This window comes from Argentina anserina, chromosome 1, assembly GCF_933775445.1.
Source record: "Argentina anserina chromosome 1, drPotAnse1.1, whole genome shotgun sequence".
NCBI lineage: Eukaryota > Viridiplantae > Streptophyta > Magnoliopsida > Rosales > Rosaceae > Argentina > Argentina anserina.
The window spans coordinates 21,788,313-21,805,477 of record NC_065872.1 but is presented as its reverse complement, the minus strand read 5'-3'; the positions used below and the strand labels follow the sequence as shown (position 1 = coordinate 21,805,477).

General features: G+C 37.4%; 1 non-coding gene across 1 annotated transcript; it reads right to left on the bottom strand.

Moving 5' to 3' along the window:
* Positions 1-829: 829 nt before the first annotated feature.
* LOC126805353 (small nucleolar RNA R71) lies at positions 830-935 on the bottom strand. The gene has a single exon (XR_007674024.1). It is a non-coding gene; the product is annotated as a small nucleolar RNA R71 (small nucleolar RNA).
* Positions 936-17,165: the final 16,230 nt, after the last annotated feature.

Sequence of the window (17,165 nt, the reverse complement as noted above, 5' to 3'; positions counted from 1 at the left end):
GTTGGTTGGTTGATCACATATATATATTAGCTTAGGCTTAGTTTAGGATTTATTTTCTGTTTGGTCTGAACCTATATCAAGATCTTTATATCTCTTTGTGAATTCATTGTTAAATGTTTGTGATTCTTTACTCTGGTGGATCCCCGGTTTGTGAACAATACCCTCTTGGTTGATACTACTAACGATGTTTACAGGGTTAACATTGATATCGAGTAATCGAACCGATCAAATGGTGCCGTTGCAGGGGATCCATAAAGATGGATCCCTAACTTTTAATTTCGAATTCACTTTTTATATTGGACATTTGTATATTCTTATCTTGTTTCGTTGTAAGTATAGTAATTATATCTTAGGGTATTGTTTTGTGGCTTGAGTGAATGATTGTTGTAGGTTGTAAATCGAAAGGAATAGGTAAAGTCCCTTTTGTTAATATTAGCCATAACCCTTCATGCTAGATCTCGGGTTTGCATGAGGTTGAGGGCGGTTTTTATTAACACTTGGAAATTTGTCTAACACCCAAGGTTAAGTCCACCTGAGTAAGGGGCACGCTCTTTTATTACCCTGGTGCATGTGACCAAAATTGGATCTCAGAGAACTACAGACTGACATACATCTCGGTGATAGAGTCGATAGGGAGTTCTTGGATATCTGCAAGCTCCAATCGATTCTTCATCTGTCTCAAGATAGCTTGAGGTTGCTATTGTTTCCATTTACCTTTAAGAACGATGCTTAGCGTTGGTTGTACTCTCTGCCTGCGGGAATCATCACTACATGGGACGAAATGACTAGGAGGTTCTTGAAGCAATTCTTCCCTGCTCAATTCACGAAAAGACTAAGGAGGGAGATACAAAACTTCACTCAAAAGGATGGTGATTCAGTCTATGAGGCATGGAGGAATTTCAGGAACTATAAAAGAAGTGCCCTCACCATGGTATTTCGTTGGATGACTTGGTGCAATTCTTCTATGAAGGACTCGACACCACTAATAAGAGCATGGTGGATTTGGCATGTGGCTGAACATCCATGAACAAGACCGGTCAAGAAGCCTACACCTTGATTGATGACTTGGCCGACAACAATCGCCAATTTAGGTCCAAGGAGAAGAGAGGAAGCAAGAGCCGTGGAGTGTATGATGTTGATGCAAGAAATCAAATGGCTACTTTAGAGAAAAAGCTTGACGTTCTAGTCAAGGCATTCAATGGTTCGAGCATCGACACTCAAGCATGTGGAATTTGTTCCTTCAAAGACCACACAACTGAGAATTGTCCATGGTGCAATGACTAAAGAGGAGTTGAACTTCATGGAGCAACAAAGGCCTAGGTACAATCCTTACTCGAACACATAAATTCCTGGACTTAGAGATCATCCCAACTTTCGTTGGTACAACAATGTTCAACCGTCTAATGCTCAAGGTCAAGGACCTTGTCCTTCAGGTTTGTTTATAAGGTCTCAGGTACCTCAAGGTTCTGTTTCCTTTAACTCCAATGTTCATGGTTCGAATAATGCATCTGTACCTAACTATGATGAACTTTTGAAGTCCCTTGCTCAAGGGCAACAAAATTTAAACTCGGCTACTCAATCTTTAGTTATAGGGCAACAGGCTCATTCTAAAGACATAACCGAGCTTAAGAAGCAGATAGGACAAGTGATCGACTTCATGGGCAAGATCCATGAAGCAGGTAAGTTACCGAGCCAAACTGAGCCAAATCCCAATGTGAAGGCCATGATGACAAGAAGTGGGAGGATCTTGGATGCTCCATTGCAGCCAACCCAAAAGGCCGTGCCTTCTAAAGACAAAGAGGCCGAGAGCTTCAATGCTAATGACTTAAAGAAGGACCATGCATTCTCTAAGGCCAATAATGCCGTGTCTCTACCCCAAGGTGATCATGTCGTGCATGACAAAGGTAAGAATCCTAACTGTAGTGGTTTAGTTTCAACTAATGTTCTTCCCCGTGTTTCCTTCCCCAATAGATTTGCTAAGCAAAACAAGGATGACTCTGATCAAGCTAGGCTCGACATTTTTACGAAGGTGGAAGTGAACATGCCTCTTATTGAATGCATTCAACAGAATCCTAGGTATGCTAAGTTTTTGAAAGAATTGTCCACCAATAAGAGGATGACTCGAGAGAATAAGGTTGTCACAATGAGTGAGACAGTTTCTGTTGTGCTCCAAAGGATGCTACCACCAAAGCTTAAGGATCCAGGGAGTTTTTCTATCTCTTGTACAGTCGGAAACATGACATTTGAAGAGATAATGCTAGACTTAGGTGTATCGATCAATGTAATGCCTTACTATATTTATGCGGATCTAGGTCTAGGTGATTTGATACGAGATAATGTTGTGATTCAATTGGCAGATTGTTTCAACAAAGTCCCTTTGGGCTATGTTGAAGATATTCTTGTGTAGGTTTCGAGCTTAATTTTCTCTGCGGATTTTTATGTCATTGACATAGAACTAACTGATGCAGATGACAAGGAGGTCCCTATCTTGTTGGGCCGTCCATTCATGAGGACTGGAAGAACGAAGATTGGCGTGTTTAGTGTATCACTCACCTTTGAGTTCGACGGTGAAGTGATTAGCTTCAATATCTTTGAGGCTATGAGGTATCCCGTTTCGGAATTGAGTGATTTTTTTTTTCAGTGGACATTCTTGATTTCCTTGCAGATAACTATCAAAATACCTTGACACATGACGAGTCGACACTCACCATTCCCAAGGGGCCGGATTTACAAGTGATGGCTTCAACATTTCTGAGTTGGAAGCCAATGATGTTGTGCCATCTTATGTCCTAGAGAACCTGACCTCTCTTGAGGTTGCGCGTGAGGTAAGTTATGTCTCTCCTAGTCTGATTCTCTTAACCACTAATAATAATCTTCCTTCTGTGGTGCAAGCCCTAAATCTTGATCTTAAGGTTCTTTCGGACCACTTGAAGTATGTGTTTTTGGGATAAGAGGATGCATTGCTAGTGATCATTTCATCTGCACTCGACGAGGAACAAGAGCAGAGATTGATTGAGGTTTTGAAACGACACAAGATGGCTATAGGATGGACCCTAGCCTACATCAAAGGAATCAGCCATACCATGTGTGTGCACTAAACTTTGCTTAAAGATGGTGCCAAACCGACCAAGGAAGGTCAGAGACATCTTCACCCACCAATGATGCAAGTTTCCAAGGACGAGATCACTAAATTGCATGATTGTGGCGTCATCTACCCTATTTCGAACAGTAGGTGGATCTCTGCTATTCAAGTTGTGCCAAAGAAGTTCGGAATCATGGTGGTGAAGAACAAAGATAACAAGTTAGTGCCTCAAAGGACAGTGAATGGTCACCGTCTGTGTATTGATTATAGGAAGCTCAATGTTACGACAAGAAAAGATCACATGTCGTTTCCATTCATTGAGCAAATGCTTGAGAGGTTAGCTGGTCATTATTTCTATTGTTTCTTTGATGGATATAGTGGATACAATCAAATTAGTGTTGCTAAAGAAGATCAAGAAAAGACGACATTCACATGCCCTTTTAGTTTATGCAATGCTCCAAGTACGTTTCAACGTTGTATGTATCACATTTTTCTAAGTATATTGGTTCTAAAACTGAAGTTTTCATGGATAAATTTTCTATTTATGGTGAGAATTTCGATGCATGTTTAGAAAATGTGGAACTTTTGCTTAACCGTTGTGAAGAAACTAACTTGGTTTTGAATTGGGAAAAATGTCATTTCATGGTTACGCAACGCATTGTCTTAGGTCATATTGTTTCATCTAAAGGAATTGAGGTTGATAAGTCTAAAATAGATCTTGTGCGTCACTTACCCCTCCCACAAATGTGAGGAATGTTCAATCGTTCTTAGACATGCAGGTTTCTATCATAAGTTTATTAAGGACTTTTCCAAGATTGTGAGACCATTGAGTTTATTGCTTCAAAATGACGTTCCCTTTCACTTTTATGATGATTGCAAGCACGCATTTGAGACTTTGAAAAAGCTCTTAACGTCGGCACCGATCATGGCACCGCCGGATAGGTCTTTGCCGTTTGAATTAATGCGTGATGCCTCCTACTATGCAGTTGGAGCTGTGCTAGGGCAGAGGAAAGACAAGCATCCCTATGCAATTTACTATGCCTCACGAACGCTCAATGATGGTTGACAGAACTACACCACAACCGAGAAAGAACTTCTTGCCGTGATCTTTGCTTTATATAAGTTTCATTCTTACTTACTTCAATCAAAAGTTATTGTTTACACTGACCATGCAGCTTTGAAGTACTTAATGATAAAGAAGGATGCCAAACCACGATTGATTCGATGGATTCTTATACTCTAAGAGTTTAATCTTGAAATCAAGGACAAGAAGGGGAGTGACAACGTTGTGGCAGATCATTTGAGTCATTTAGTGAGAGATGCCGAGCCCTTGGCCATTCAAGAGAGTTTTCCGGATGAGCAACTCTTTCGAGTTGAGGTAAATGATCCATGGTATGCAGATATCGTGAACTATTTTATTTTTAAGTAATTTCCAGATACTTTATCACATGCTCAAAAGATTAGACTTCAGGCTTTAACTAAGTATTATATTTGGGATGAACCATACTTGTGTAAACATTGTGTTGATCATCATTAGGAGGTATGTCCCTGAATCTTAATATCATTATATACTTACTTTTTGCCATTCTGAGTCTTATGGAGGACATTTTGGTTCGCGTAAGACTGCTCTTAAGGTGTTAGAATGTGGTTTCTTTTGGCCTATGATCTTTAAAGATGCGTATCATTTTTGCATAACTTGTGCTAGATGCCAATGCATGGGAAACTTAGGGTCTTGGGATCAAATGCCTATAACACGATTATATATGTTGAACTATTTGATTGTTGGGGCGTCGATTTCATGGGACCATTCCCTAACTCTAATGGTTTCTTGTACATACTCATTTGTGTTGATTATGTTTTGAAATGGGTGGAAGCAAAAGCCACCCGGACTAATGATCTTCGAGTTGTTGCAAATTTCCTTCGTTCTAACATTTTCTCCAGGTTTGGTATGCCGAGAGTTATCATTAGTGATGGAGGATCTTACTTTTGCAACCGGACCATTGAGGCGTTGTTGAGGAAGTATGGTATCAAGCATAAGGTTGCTACGCCTTATCACCCCTAAACAAGTGGACAAGCTGAGCTATCTAATCATGAGATCAAGAGAATTTTGGAGAAATCTGTTAGACCATCACGCAAGGATTGGTCTCAACGATTGGATGATGCTCTTTGGGCCTATAAGACTGCATACCAAACCCCTCTTGGCATGTTACCGTTTCGGTTAGTCTATGGCAAGGCGTGTCCTCTACATGTGGAGAATTTTAACATCATGCTTGGTGGGCTATGAAGAATTTTAACATGAACACTGATGAGGCCGGATTGCATAGGAAGTTGCAATTGCATGAGATTGAAGAGGTTCTAAATGAGCCCTATGATTCGGCTATGATTTACAAGGAGAAGACTAAAATGTTCCATGACCATATGATTAGGAAGAAACACTTTCTCGTTGGGCAGAAAGTTCTTTTGTTTCATTCTAGACTTAAGTTGTTTCCTGGCAAGCTCCGTTCTCGGTGGCTTGGCTCGTTTGTTATTACTCACATTTTTTCTTCTGGTGCTATTAGGTTAAAGGTGTCAAGATTGATAAGGAGTTCAGGTTCAATGGACATCGATTGAAGCCGTACTATGAGAACTTTATGGAGCATAGCGTGGAGGAGAGTTCTCTCCTTGATCCTACGACAAGCAAGTGACTTTTTGGAGATAGTCTAGGCTATAGACTCTAAACTTAAGCGAATGAAAGAGCCATCAATGAGTGTTTGCATTTTCTTATCCCCTTATCTCTTTTTAATTTTCATTGCTTCTCATAATGTACATTGAGGGCAATGTAAGTTTTAAGTGTAGGGTGGGGTATACATCATTCGTTGTATTCTATTGTTTGATGTTTATATATGTTTCGATTTTGTTGCTTTGATTTTTGATTTTCTGTTTTGTTTTTCGATTTTTGTTTTGCTATGTTGTTTTGATTTTGTTTTGAGTCCTAGGTATGCATTTAACTGTCTAGGATGAGTTGATCTTTAAATGATTGGTTGATAGATGATCACGATATTGAATTGAACTTAATTGATATTTGATAGTTAATTCATATGTAGAAATTGTACTAATATGTAGTAGATGAGGATTTTGAAACTTAGGTACAAAATTATCATGTTCCGTACTTGTTTGAATTCATGTAACCATACGTGAGTTTCGAGCCATACTTTGCCTTTCTTTGGAGAGTTTTAATCTATCCTTTCTTGGATATATAACCTCATTACATTTATCTTGATCAATTCCTATGTCATAGAATTGCATAGAACTAGAGAATGTTAGAACTTACTTTGTGAAACTTTCGAAACTTTTATCATAATATACTCTAATTTGAAAGGATTGTGGGATCTTTTTAGGATTTCCACCTTAAGCCAAAAAACCGTATACCTTATTTGTGCCTTGCTTGTGACACCTTAGTGGTAACCCCTTTGAGCCTACGTTAGGCCTTTTTTTTCATTACCAACATGTTATATCCTTGCTTAAAATAGTATATCTCTACCCTTGTCTTTGAGGCTTGGCAGAGCCGATCCTTGGAGTTAATATGTAGTGATGATTTGATTCAAGTGTGGGATTATGCTATGTATTGTATGATTGTTGTGAGAAGAAAAAAAATAGAAAGATGCCGTGAGAAAAGAAGAAGAGAAGAGAAGAGAAAGAAAAAATATACACGGAATGAAAAAAAACAAAAAGAATGAAAACAATGATGATGAATATCATGGCATGCATGTTGTTTTTGTGAATTTGGAGTTGTGATATATTTGTTGAAGGCTCAATGATGTTATACTTTAGCCTTTGTTCGTTTTCACAATGTTTCGAGTGAAGAATTGGTCCAACATGATGATAATTGGCCATTGTTTTATGGAGTTTGGCGACATAAGGTGGATGTTTTGCTCTGCTAAGTGTTGAGGATGACCTTTGTGATTCCTTTTACCTGAAAAATGATATCCTTGCCGAGTCTAAGCCATACTTTTTCTAAAGATCCACATGATTCTTAAAATGAGTAACTCTTGATCTGTGGAGTTTGTTTCATGAGTAAGCATATAGTTTGTGCATATGATTGGTATCTTTGATGAAGTTTTTGATTTCACTATGTATTTATAACTCTTGTGTGTGAAAAGCTTTTAAGAATATGCCATGTTCTTGAGAGAAAAGAGTCGGAGTGCATATCCTTTTGAGTTGAATTTGAACTATTTTTGAACATGTCGAGCTTATATCACATCTGTTTCTGCCATGTCTTACTTGTTAAACGAAATCTCATGTTCATTAACCATTGAATTCATCCTATCTATTTCGATTGAGTGTTATTCTTGATGCTATGAGTTTGAAGATCAATGAGACTAAATGTTGAAGGCATTAGAGTATTTCGTGTATGAGTAGTTCGTTAGTTTAGTTGTATTGATTTTTGCTTTGTGTTTTGATTTCCTTTCTTAGTGTTTTGTAAGGGACTAGCAAAGTCTAAGTGTGGGGTTATTGATAGGAGCACAAAGTGTGACGTTCTTAATGTGATTATACATTATTCTTACTCTTTGTTACATCTTAATTCATTACTTCAGAGTCATATTTGTAATTAGTGTGTCTAGGTAGAGTTTTAACTCGAATATGAGTGATTTAATGTTGAAATCGTGTTAAGTGTTGAGAATCTTTGTTGAGATATGATTCCTTGTTTGAGTAGGATTCATCCTTTCCTATTTCTTTATTTCTGACGTACTTATTCTTATTAGGAAAGACAAATCTAAATTGGAGAATGAACCTAGTTGCGCAAGGAAAGAGGAGAGACTGAAAATCGAATTCCTAGAAGGACAAGGAGAGGTCGTACAACATAGATGGTTTCCTATTAGGAGTTGGAATCTAAAACCATCTTGGAGATGGACTTCCAAGGTGTATATTAAGATATTTTCGTGCATATAAATCACAATTATCAAGGAGAAGAAGATCTGCAATTAAAAGCTCAATCCATGCAAGAATCAGAAATTAGTTAGGATTCGTAGTCCAACTTCAACAGGCTCCCCTGGACAGCTTAGATCGAATTTATGACGTGTAAATATATGAATAGAATGCTGTAGGAGTCTATTTTTGTAGGATTTGGAATTGCATCAATATATTATTCCTACAGGGAGATATGACCGAATCGTTACTCGGAGGTCCAGTGGGCTCGGCAGAATTATCTCAGCCATTGATTTTCTTTTGATCTAAAGGTTCTGTGGGAGAGTTTGGGCCTTGTTTCTCTTATATATAGAGGCATGAATCTACATCAGAAAGCATCATCAACTTTGCACACATACTAGCCAAAGCTTTGCCGAATTACATACTCACCAATTCAGAAAATCCTAAAACTGATTTCATCATACCTTCACGATCATTTGCCTTCAAGTCAGATTTAGCTTCAAGATCCATTCACCTAGAAGACTTGTTTTCTCCTTTGTGACACCAAGTAGGACATCATAAAGTGTAACCGTGACCCTTCTAGATTTGATTTCGTGTTTTAGTTTATGTTCTTGGATGATTATGTATTTTGTTTTGTTAATTTATTTCGACTTTGTCTATGAAGTTGTTTATTGATTTGAAGTTATATGAAGATGCTGATTTTGGTTTTTGTTCTATGATTTTTGGTTTTCTACCGTACATGTCTTTGAATGATTTCGAATATGTTATGTATGCGAGTAGTAGCATGATATTTAGGTTGCTGGATTAAAGACTTGTGGTATGAACATGTTTATCTTTTCTATGTAGTTTTGAAATTGCATGGTTGGTTGTTAAGTAGGTGACATGCTTAATGAATTCAATATGCGTGGATTTAGAGTTGCATGGAAGGCTAAGTATGTTCGATTTCAATGAATGACGATTATCAATAGTTGAATGTGTTAAGTGTCTATGCATATACGATGCCGTGTAGGAGCCTAGATTGCATGATCCAACCTTAGTTGTTCTTGACTTGTTTCGGCATGAACCTTAGAGAGAATGAAATTTCTATTTCGTTGGCTTTATTTGATTTGTTTTGGTGATGCATTGTGTGTTAGTTGGTTGATCACATGTATATATTAGCTTAGGTTTAGTTTAGAATTTATTTTTTGTTTTGTCCGAACCTATATCAAGATCTTTATATCTCTTTGTGAATTCGTTGTTAAATGTTTGTTAATCTTTACCCTCATGGATTCCCGGTTTGTGAACGATACCATCTTGCTTTATACTACTAATGATGCTTACTGGGTTAATATTGATGTCGAGTAATCGAACCGATTAGGCGGCACGGTGTAAAGATAATTGTTATGTAGTTTTGTGGGAAGAGATCAAGTGGTAATGAAGCCTTAGTCATGAAGAGCATGGTGAGATCCGTTGGGAAGTGAAGTTTCCAATAAGGTATGTCATATCCTTACGAAGGTAAGACGGTTAAGTCTAACATTGTCCTAAATGTCCGGACTACGTGATATATTTTGTTGAGTCTATGCTGCCTCCAAGCGCAGACTATTTGAGTTTGCGGTGGTGACCAAGTTGTCTTGAAGGTCTACCTATGATAGGTCGGGAGAATTAGCAAGAAAATAAAGTTAGCAACTAGGGTACGTTGGACTCAATTGTGCCTATGCAAGGGTTTAGGTCTGTGTGCTCAACTTTGGTGTTATTTAAGTCCATGCAGATGTGGCTTGTTGGTCTCACTAATACCGTTATTTTTTTTTTTTAAAGGGCTGCCTAACAAATCAGGGTGATTTGATCATGGTCTTATAGAGACACGAGGCTGATAGCTTGTGATTTTGACTACAAGTGAAGTTTACACTGAGGGTGTCGGACATTTTTGTAAACTTGGCTGAATGAGAAGCTCTTAGTGTTGAACTCAGGTCGTCCTCAAAGGTTCCTATTATGAGGGGCACATTAAATTGTCTTTGCTCAAGTTGATGACTACGAGGGATCATGAGTTTTGTGAAGAGGTATAGCTCAAAGAGCTACCGGTAAAAGCAACCTTGTTAATGAAAGCGAACCAAATTTTGGAAAGAGGTTAACGTTATGTTGTGGAGTGGTACGCTTAATTTTCGGGACGAAATTTCTTCAAATGAGGTAGAATGTAATATCCTGGAAATTTATAATTCATTTCCAACTATTTTTTTGGAGATTATTAAATCGGTGGTGATATGTGATAGGAGCACAAAGTGTGACGTTCTTAATATACATATGCCATATTCTTATGATTTGTTACTTCTTATTTAGTTGTTTTAGGTTCATATTTGTCATTTCTATGTTCTAAGTAGAGCTATGCCGAAATTGAATGAATTGATGATGAAATTGTGCTAAGTGTTAGAACTCCTTATTGAGCTAGAATTCCTTACTCGACTAGGACTCTATTTTCCTATTTTCATTCTTTCCTATTCCTTAATCGACGATTTCTTTTCAGGAAAGACAAATCATATTTGGAAAGGAAGAAAAGATGTCGAGATGCATTCCTAGTGAGACAAGGAAATCATGTTCGAGTTGAAGAAGGAGAAGAGGAGGCCGTCTAACTACCCCTAGTTGGACCAAGAGAGATGTCGTGCAGCCCTTATGTGGTCTCCCTATTGGATTTGGTTTCCTACATCAAGTTGGATATGGAGTACATGAATCAAATCCATAACAAAGAGGATTTTAGCTTCCCAATTGGTTTCTATCTCCTAAATGGGACGGCAAGAGGCTTCAATAAACTCCTATATATAGAGGCTCGGCCTCCCCATATATTGATCATCAACTTTGCACACAAACACCAGCCATAGCTCTGCCGAAACACTCTTCCATCCTCCAAGAAATCCTAAAACCGAAATTCATCATTTTCCACCATTTGGATTCGAAGCAAGTAGCCTAGGATCTGCTTTGCTTAGAATAAACCCCGTAGGATTATTTCAAAGTGTAACTCTATGATCTTCATGTTTTATTTCGGTGATTTTCCCCGATTAGTGAGATTTAAGCATGCAGTAGTGTAAATGGTGGCTTTGGGCCGAGTCGTTTCAAGATGCAAGTATAAACTTGTCTCCCTTACTTGAATTTTCGTGTTTGGGGTGTTGTAAAGTTGTGGGATTTGACAAGTAAAGAAGCGACAGTAGGTTGGGCACACAAGCAACCTCTTTTGGTAACTCGTGGTTGCTCGCTCAATCTTGTTTGGAACTATGGGTAGCTCCGCCATTAGGTACTTGGTCGATACGAGCATATCAACATGTAAATTGTTGATTTTGGTTGTTGGTTGAACACATAAGATAGTGTTTTATTATTAATTCGACCTTTAATCTCTTAGGATTGTGGTTTTGGCCTATTGACCTTTAGAGTAACTTGGAGACCTTAAGTAGTTTCTAATGAAGTTGTGCCTCGAGTGGCTTAACTTCGAGTTAGTTTAGGTGAGGGCAGTAGGACCTTAATCATTGTGTTTGTGTACCTCAAGTTTAATAAGTTGCGACCTTGATATGATTTAGGTATGTGATGCTTTGTTTTTGAGTGGTTGCGGTGACTTGTGTTTTCCATGTTACGTGTTGAAGATGCAGCGGGAGCAAAAGGTGAGTAAACCTCACTTATTACAAATTTAATTTGAGTTGTTAATTAACATAGTCCATGCATCATTAACTTATAAAAATTGTTCTAAAAATATATTTGGTTTTAAATTACATGAACTTGATCGTCTACAATTCATGAGTATGTAAAATGTTATTTTGATTTAAATGAATTTAAAGAGTTTTGGGGATTATGGACTATGGTTAATGGTTATACATGATGTTATTGATATAGTCTACAATAGTCTACAATAGTCTATTTGTATATGTATATTTAATAGTAATAATAATATACATATACATGTTGCTATATTAAATTATATATGGTTATTGCTGCGTAAATTGATTAATTGAATGGTTAATTGATTATGCGGTAGAAAGGACTAGAAGGAAAGAAAATGTACCTTCTGGTAAGTTAGATTATTGATGTGGATTTTTTTTATTGTGTGAAGGATTGAACCACAAGGGAAGAAAATGTACATTCTGGTAGAAGTGTTGTTTTCATTTTGAAATTCTATAGATTTTTCCCAAGTGGCATATTATGAATTTATATTTGTTTTGCCTAAGTGGCGTTAGGCAAGTGTCAAAACCATACATTGACCGGGTGTGGGGATGGTAGCTAGAGCTCCAGCCTTTATTGCCAATCTACTCATGGAGTAACGATTTAGGTTGATGTAACTCATGAATAGATATGTGCATTGTGTGAACCTATTCATGGGAATGACGTTAGGGTCACTGTAACCTTAGGATAGACTTTTGTAAGTTGAGATTCGTATTGTTGTAAATTCATGTAAGCTTGTGTTTTTACTTTGTGCTTAAGATGAGTACTTGATGTAATTGAATTAATTATGTTTGATTCTAAGTATCATGTTCTTGAATTTTGAATTTTTTTTCTAGTATCCAAAATTCAGGTCCTGAAACACATCATTCTTTGTTATCGGTGGTTGTACGCCCTCTTTGACAGTTGCAATTCCCTTCTTTTTGATCATTTTTGCGTTTAATCTGTGTACAAGATAAGCAAATATATGAATACTTCTAAAGCTACTGACATTTAATAAGGGAGGTAGATCAAATATTATAGAAAATTTGTTGCAAGTTAAAGCTATTGGACATCAATAACAAAACTAAAACATTGTTATTGAGATTCAGTACAAATAAGTATATCTCAGATTCAAAAAACATTATTGCAATCAAGTCAGTCCATAGAAAGGCACAATAGAACATCACATGAATATGTCTAAAAAAAGCTAGTGTAACAAATAAAATATTCAATCAAACCAGCTAAAACTAAATGACACGACATACCCCAAATAATAACCTACTATATAAGATAAGTTGTGCGGAGACTACTATCAAATGAGGCATACCAAAAATTTCGACATAGTCTCCTTTTGAAAATAGCCAACCATTCCTGCACAAAATTAACACTTTCATTTACCACATCCAACCTCATCACTTGGAGCCATCGTGCTTTCCAACACATAAACCAACTCCACCACAAATTTAAAATAACCAGGGCAGGACTAAAACCTTACAACTAAACTGACGAAAACTATAAGGATGACTATGCCTCATTCCAGTTACCCTTGACCTCCTCAAGCTTTTCTTACAAACTGGGCAGTTCAAAAACAAATGGCCCAGGGGAAAATAATTTAAAAAACAAAATCTGTTAGAGTGAGTGGACGAAAAAATCAATACCGAAATAAAGAAAATCGATTATAATTACTTCCTCACTTTTCTATACTACGAAAAAATGATACATGCGATTTAAGATTATAAATACAAAATTTAGAATATTACTAACAAGGATTTTTCTCCAAGGGACACAAACAAATACGAGGTCAAACAATGACTGATACCTACACCTTTACTCTCAAAAAGTAGAAGTAGTCAACACAATAATCTAGTAACTTCGATACTTCACACACATGCCCATCGCAACAATCAATCAAAAAAAAGACCACAACAACCTCTACGAGTCGCACGTACATCATCTCACTCTCTGAATGTATATTTGTGATCCACTAGTACATCCCCACTCTTCTAGTGACTCAGTAATATCTGTAACACTGCCGATTCATCCCCTCTCTTTCAGTATCTAATAAGAGGACTAGCCTCGCTAATCACTATCATATCATCAGCACAATGTCAGTTCATCCGCACTCCTCCGGTTCTAGTGAAAGGACTAGTCCCACTAGTCAAAATAATATCATCATGTCATATAGTATGCCTCTAGGGCAACAATAGTACTTCTACGCTCCCAATACCGTCACGTCGCGCTAACAGAAGGGAAATTGGGCTGTCGTTGTATCATTAACTATACCACATTGCCTCTCAGGCGGAAAGGATATCACAAGATACAGTTCTCAACTATGTGAAAATATAAATATAAAACCTGTCAATTCATCCCCTTTCTTCTAGCTTCTTATACCTATGAGACCACTAGTTCTTTCCTCTCTTCTAGTGTCTCAATATCTCCTATAACGACTCCATCAACCCCTCTGTAACTTCACCCCGAGTCTCACTCGTAATCATAGATCTAACACCTTTTTCAAACCCATACTTAACGCCAAAGCCGACCAATCTAACTGATCCTCACAACCTGTACAATCACACAAAACCAAACATTTATTAACATAAACCTGATATCTTTCCTCGACACATAGCGTTACAACCTCACCACCAGTACACAACACTTATCACCATTCCAACTTGACATATCACAACCTCACCACATCAGAACCGACACACACATGACTGACATCAGATCAATCATCTACCAAGCCAATCACACAACAAGCATTAATATTAACACAAGAAATCTAATTGATAATTTCTAAAAAGAAACCGGATGCATATATATTTCAATGGCAAGGTACACTCGCTTATAATGCTAGTAGCGTCCGGCGTGAGGATCCTCATCAAGTGATCTCTCCATACGTCGTCCTGCGTCTCGGAATAGTACCCCTGAGAATCAAGGTTACGATATATAGCCCGAAATGCCATCCAATACTAGTAGAATCAAGCCCATAGGAGATAAAGAGGTCGATTGATATAATCTTGAGCTCCGGTTTGCAGCGGCACGGCGGCGGCGGTGATGCAATAACCTTGCAGCCTTCGCAGCCCATTGCACGGCAGCTGGATGGTTGTGGGGTTAGGCTCAAAGAAAAGATGACGTCGAACCCGTCACCGGACAACAGAGATTGACGCTGGAGATGATTTCTGAGTCACGTGAACAGTGGCGCGAGGAGACTTTTTCAAATTTTCCAATTTCTGATTTTTCTCTTTTCAACCCCCTATTTTTACTACTTCCAAAAATACCCAAATACACTTTTTGATTCGTAACTTTTCATGCGAACTCCGATTTGGGCGTGTCACATGTCTACGAATACGTATCAATGAGCCATACGACTTTCGTGAATGAAGTTTTCTAAAAAAATAAAAACTTACGCATCAAAAAGTCTACTTTTAGAGTCGATACACTTAGTACGACCAGTAAAATCGTACAGAATGGTAAAAGGTGAGGAGCGTATCACTTCGCCCTCGAAATTTATGTACCCAACAAACAAGGATTGGGTACTGCTGCTTCATCTCATACTTCGGCTCCCAAATAACCTCTCTTTCACTTATAGCTCACTGAGAGCACATAAACAACAGGTAAATTAAACAAAGTTACGATTTGATCGTCTTTCATGGGTTAAATCTTCTAGACCCAACCAATAATGACATTCTTGACAACTTGTCTGATAATCATGAAAACTCACATAAGCATCAAGAAATTAGCTCAGGTAAATAAAGATTCGTCAGAAATATCCCACACAACTTTGAGCTTATCAAGTTCACTGATTTCTCATATCCTCGGCTTACTCGTATCATTAAACTTGACAAATTCAAACATTCTCTATTGATTCCCTTTACAAAGACTTTCTGAAGCGACAATTTAGAAGGAAAGTTACCCTCAACACCTCGTCTCACGAGAATTCACCAGAAAACAAATTAACTCCAACAATTGAAAGACAATTTATCTCAAATTTTAGAATCTGCTAGTGCAAAAGGTCAAACTTTCCCGAGCCACTGAGAGAGTTGCAGATAAAGTTAGACTATGAACCTTATACCATTGGAAAAATACGAAAGTCTATTTGATGTAGAATTTTATAGATCTTAATTTCAATATTTTGAGTGCAAGTTATGATCATTTAAGTGAAGGAAGGTCAGAGTAGGAATTTTGTTCAGATTTGCTGACTTTCATGGAGTTTTCAAGTTATGTGGCACAAGATCATCACATTCTATTGCTCCAAGGAAGTTCATTCAGATGTGGACTCAATTATAAGCTTATTCCTACTTCTACAAGCGATAATTCAAGGTTTTCCCTTTGACATCAAGGAAGGAGTCCGAATCCCAGTTGACTTAGAAGGAAATTTGAAGTGAAAGATGACCAGGAATCTTACCGATATAAGGGAGCACAAATTTCATATGAAGAGGAGGTCTCCGGAGCTCAATGTAGACACCTAAGGGAGCAGAGACCGTCCATCTATCTATCCATCTATCCATCTTTCCCTTTTATTCTTTTATGTTTTACCTATGTTCTCTTAGCTAGTACTTTTGTTAGGACCATAATGGATCCTTAGCATGATTATTTGATGTTTTAATTGGATAGTTACTTGATTATTAGATTGGTGTTAAGTCTTTTAATTTCAATGATAAATGTTGCTTATTTTAAAATACAATTGAATTGCGACCTCTAGGGTTTTGGTTTAAGCTATCTGATACAAGAGCAGGCAGATGGCCATATCGAATCTTAAATGCCTCTTGTGATTAAAACCACAGATTGATAAAAGAGATGTCATATTTTATTCGATTTGTGTGAGTCCTTTTGTTCTCATTGAACGTAATTGACCCTTAGAGTAGATGCCATACTTCTGAGACTAACTTGAGTACTATACTCTGTCATAAGGTAGTATTCATACTTTGGAGAACTTATGCGTATAAGTACTCTTCTATAAGGCTTATATGACGGATTATTTGACACTAGTTAATTATTAGTGATTAAAAGACTAGGAACCTGAATAAGATTGTGATTCTGAAGTTGAAAGCCTTAGTGTTGTCCGTCATTGTTTTACAAACTCTTTTTAAAAATCTTTTTCCGATTTGTCTTTAGTTCTTTGCTCACTATGTGTGTTTATTCGTTTAATTAGTTATGATTCCAAGTTGATTATCAATCCCTAGCTGGAACGACCTCGTAATTGCAGAAGGTATATTATGATCGATTCGTGCACTTACGAGTTTTAATTAACAGCCATTTCCTAACCTTTATATTTTGCTGATTTAATTTGCCCCTTACTTGTCTTGTGTCATACAAAATCTAGAGAACAAAACTGAAGAGCAAAACACTAGGGATATACTAAATCTGGAGGACAAAGCTGAAGAGCAAAAAATTGACGAGGAATATACCCCCCCCCCCCCCGCTCTATCCTCTCTTTTTTTTAAATTTTTTTATTTAACCCTTTAACCTGGAGAATGAGTCATCAGGTTACCCATTCAACTTTTGAAATGTGGCTTTTTTT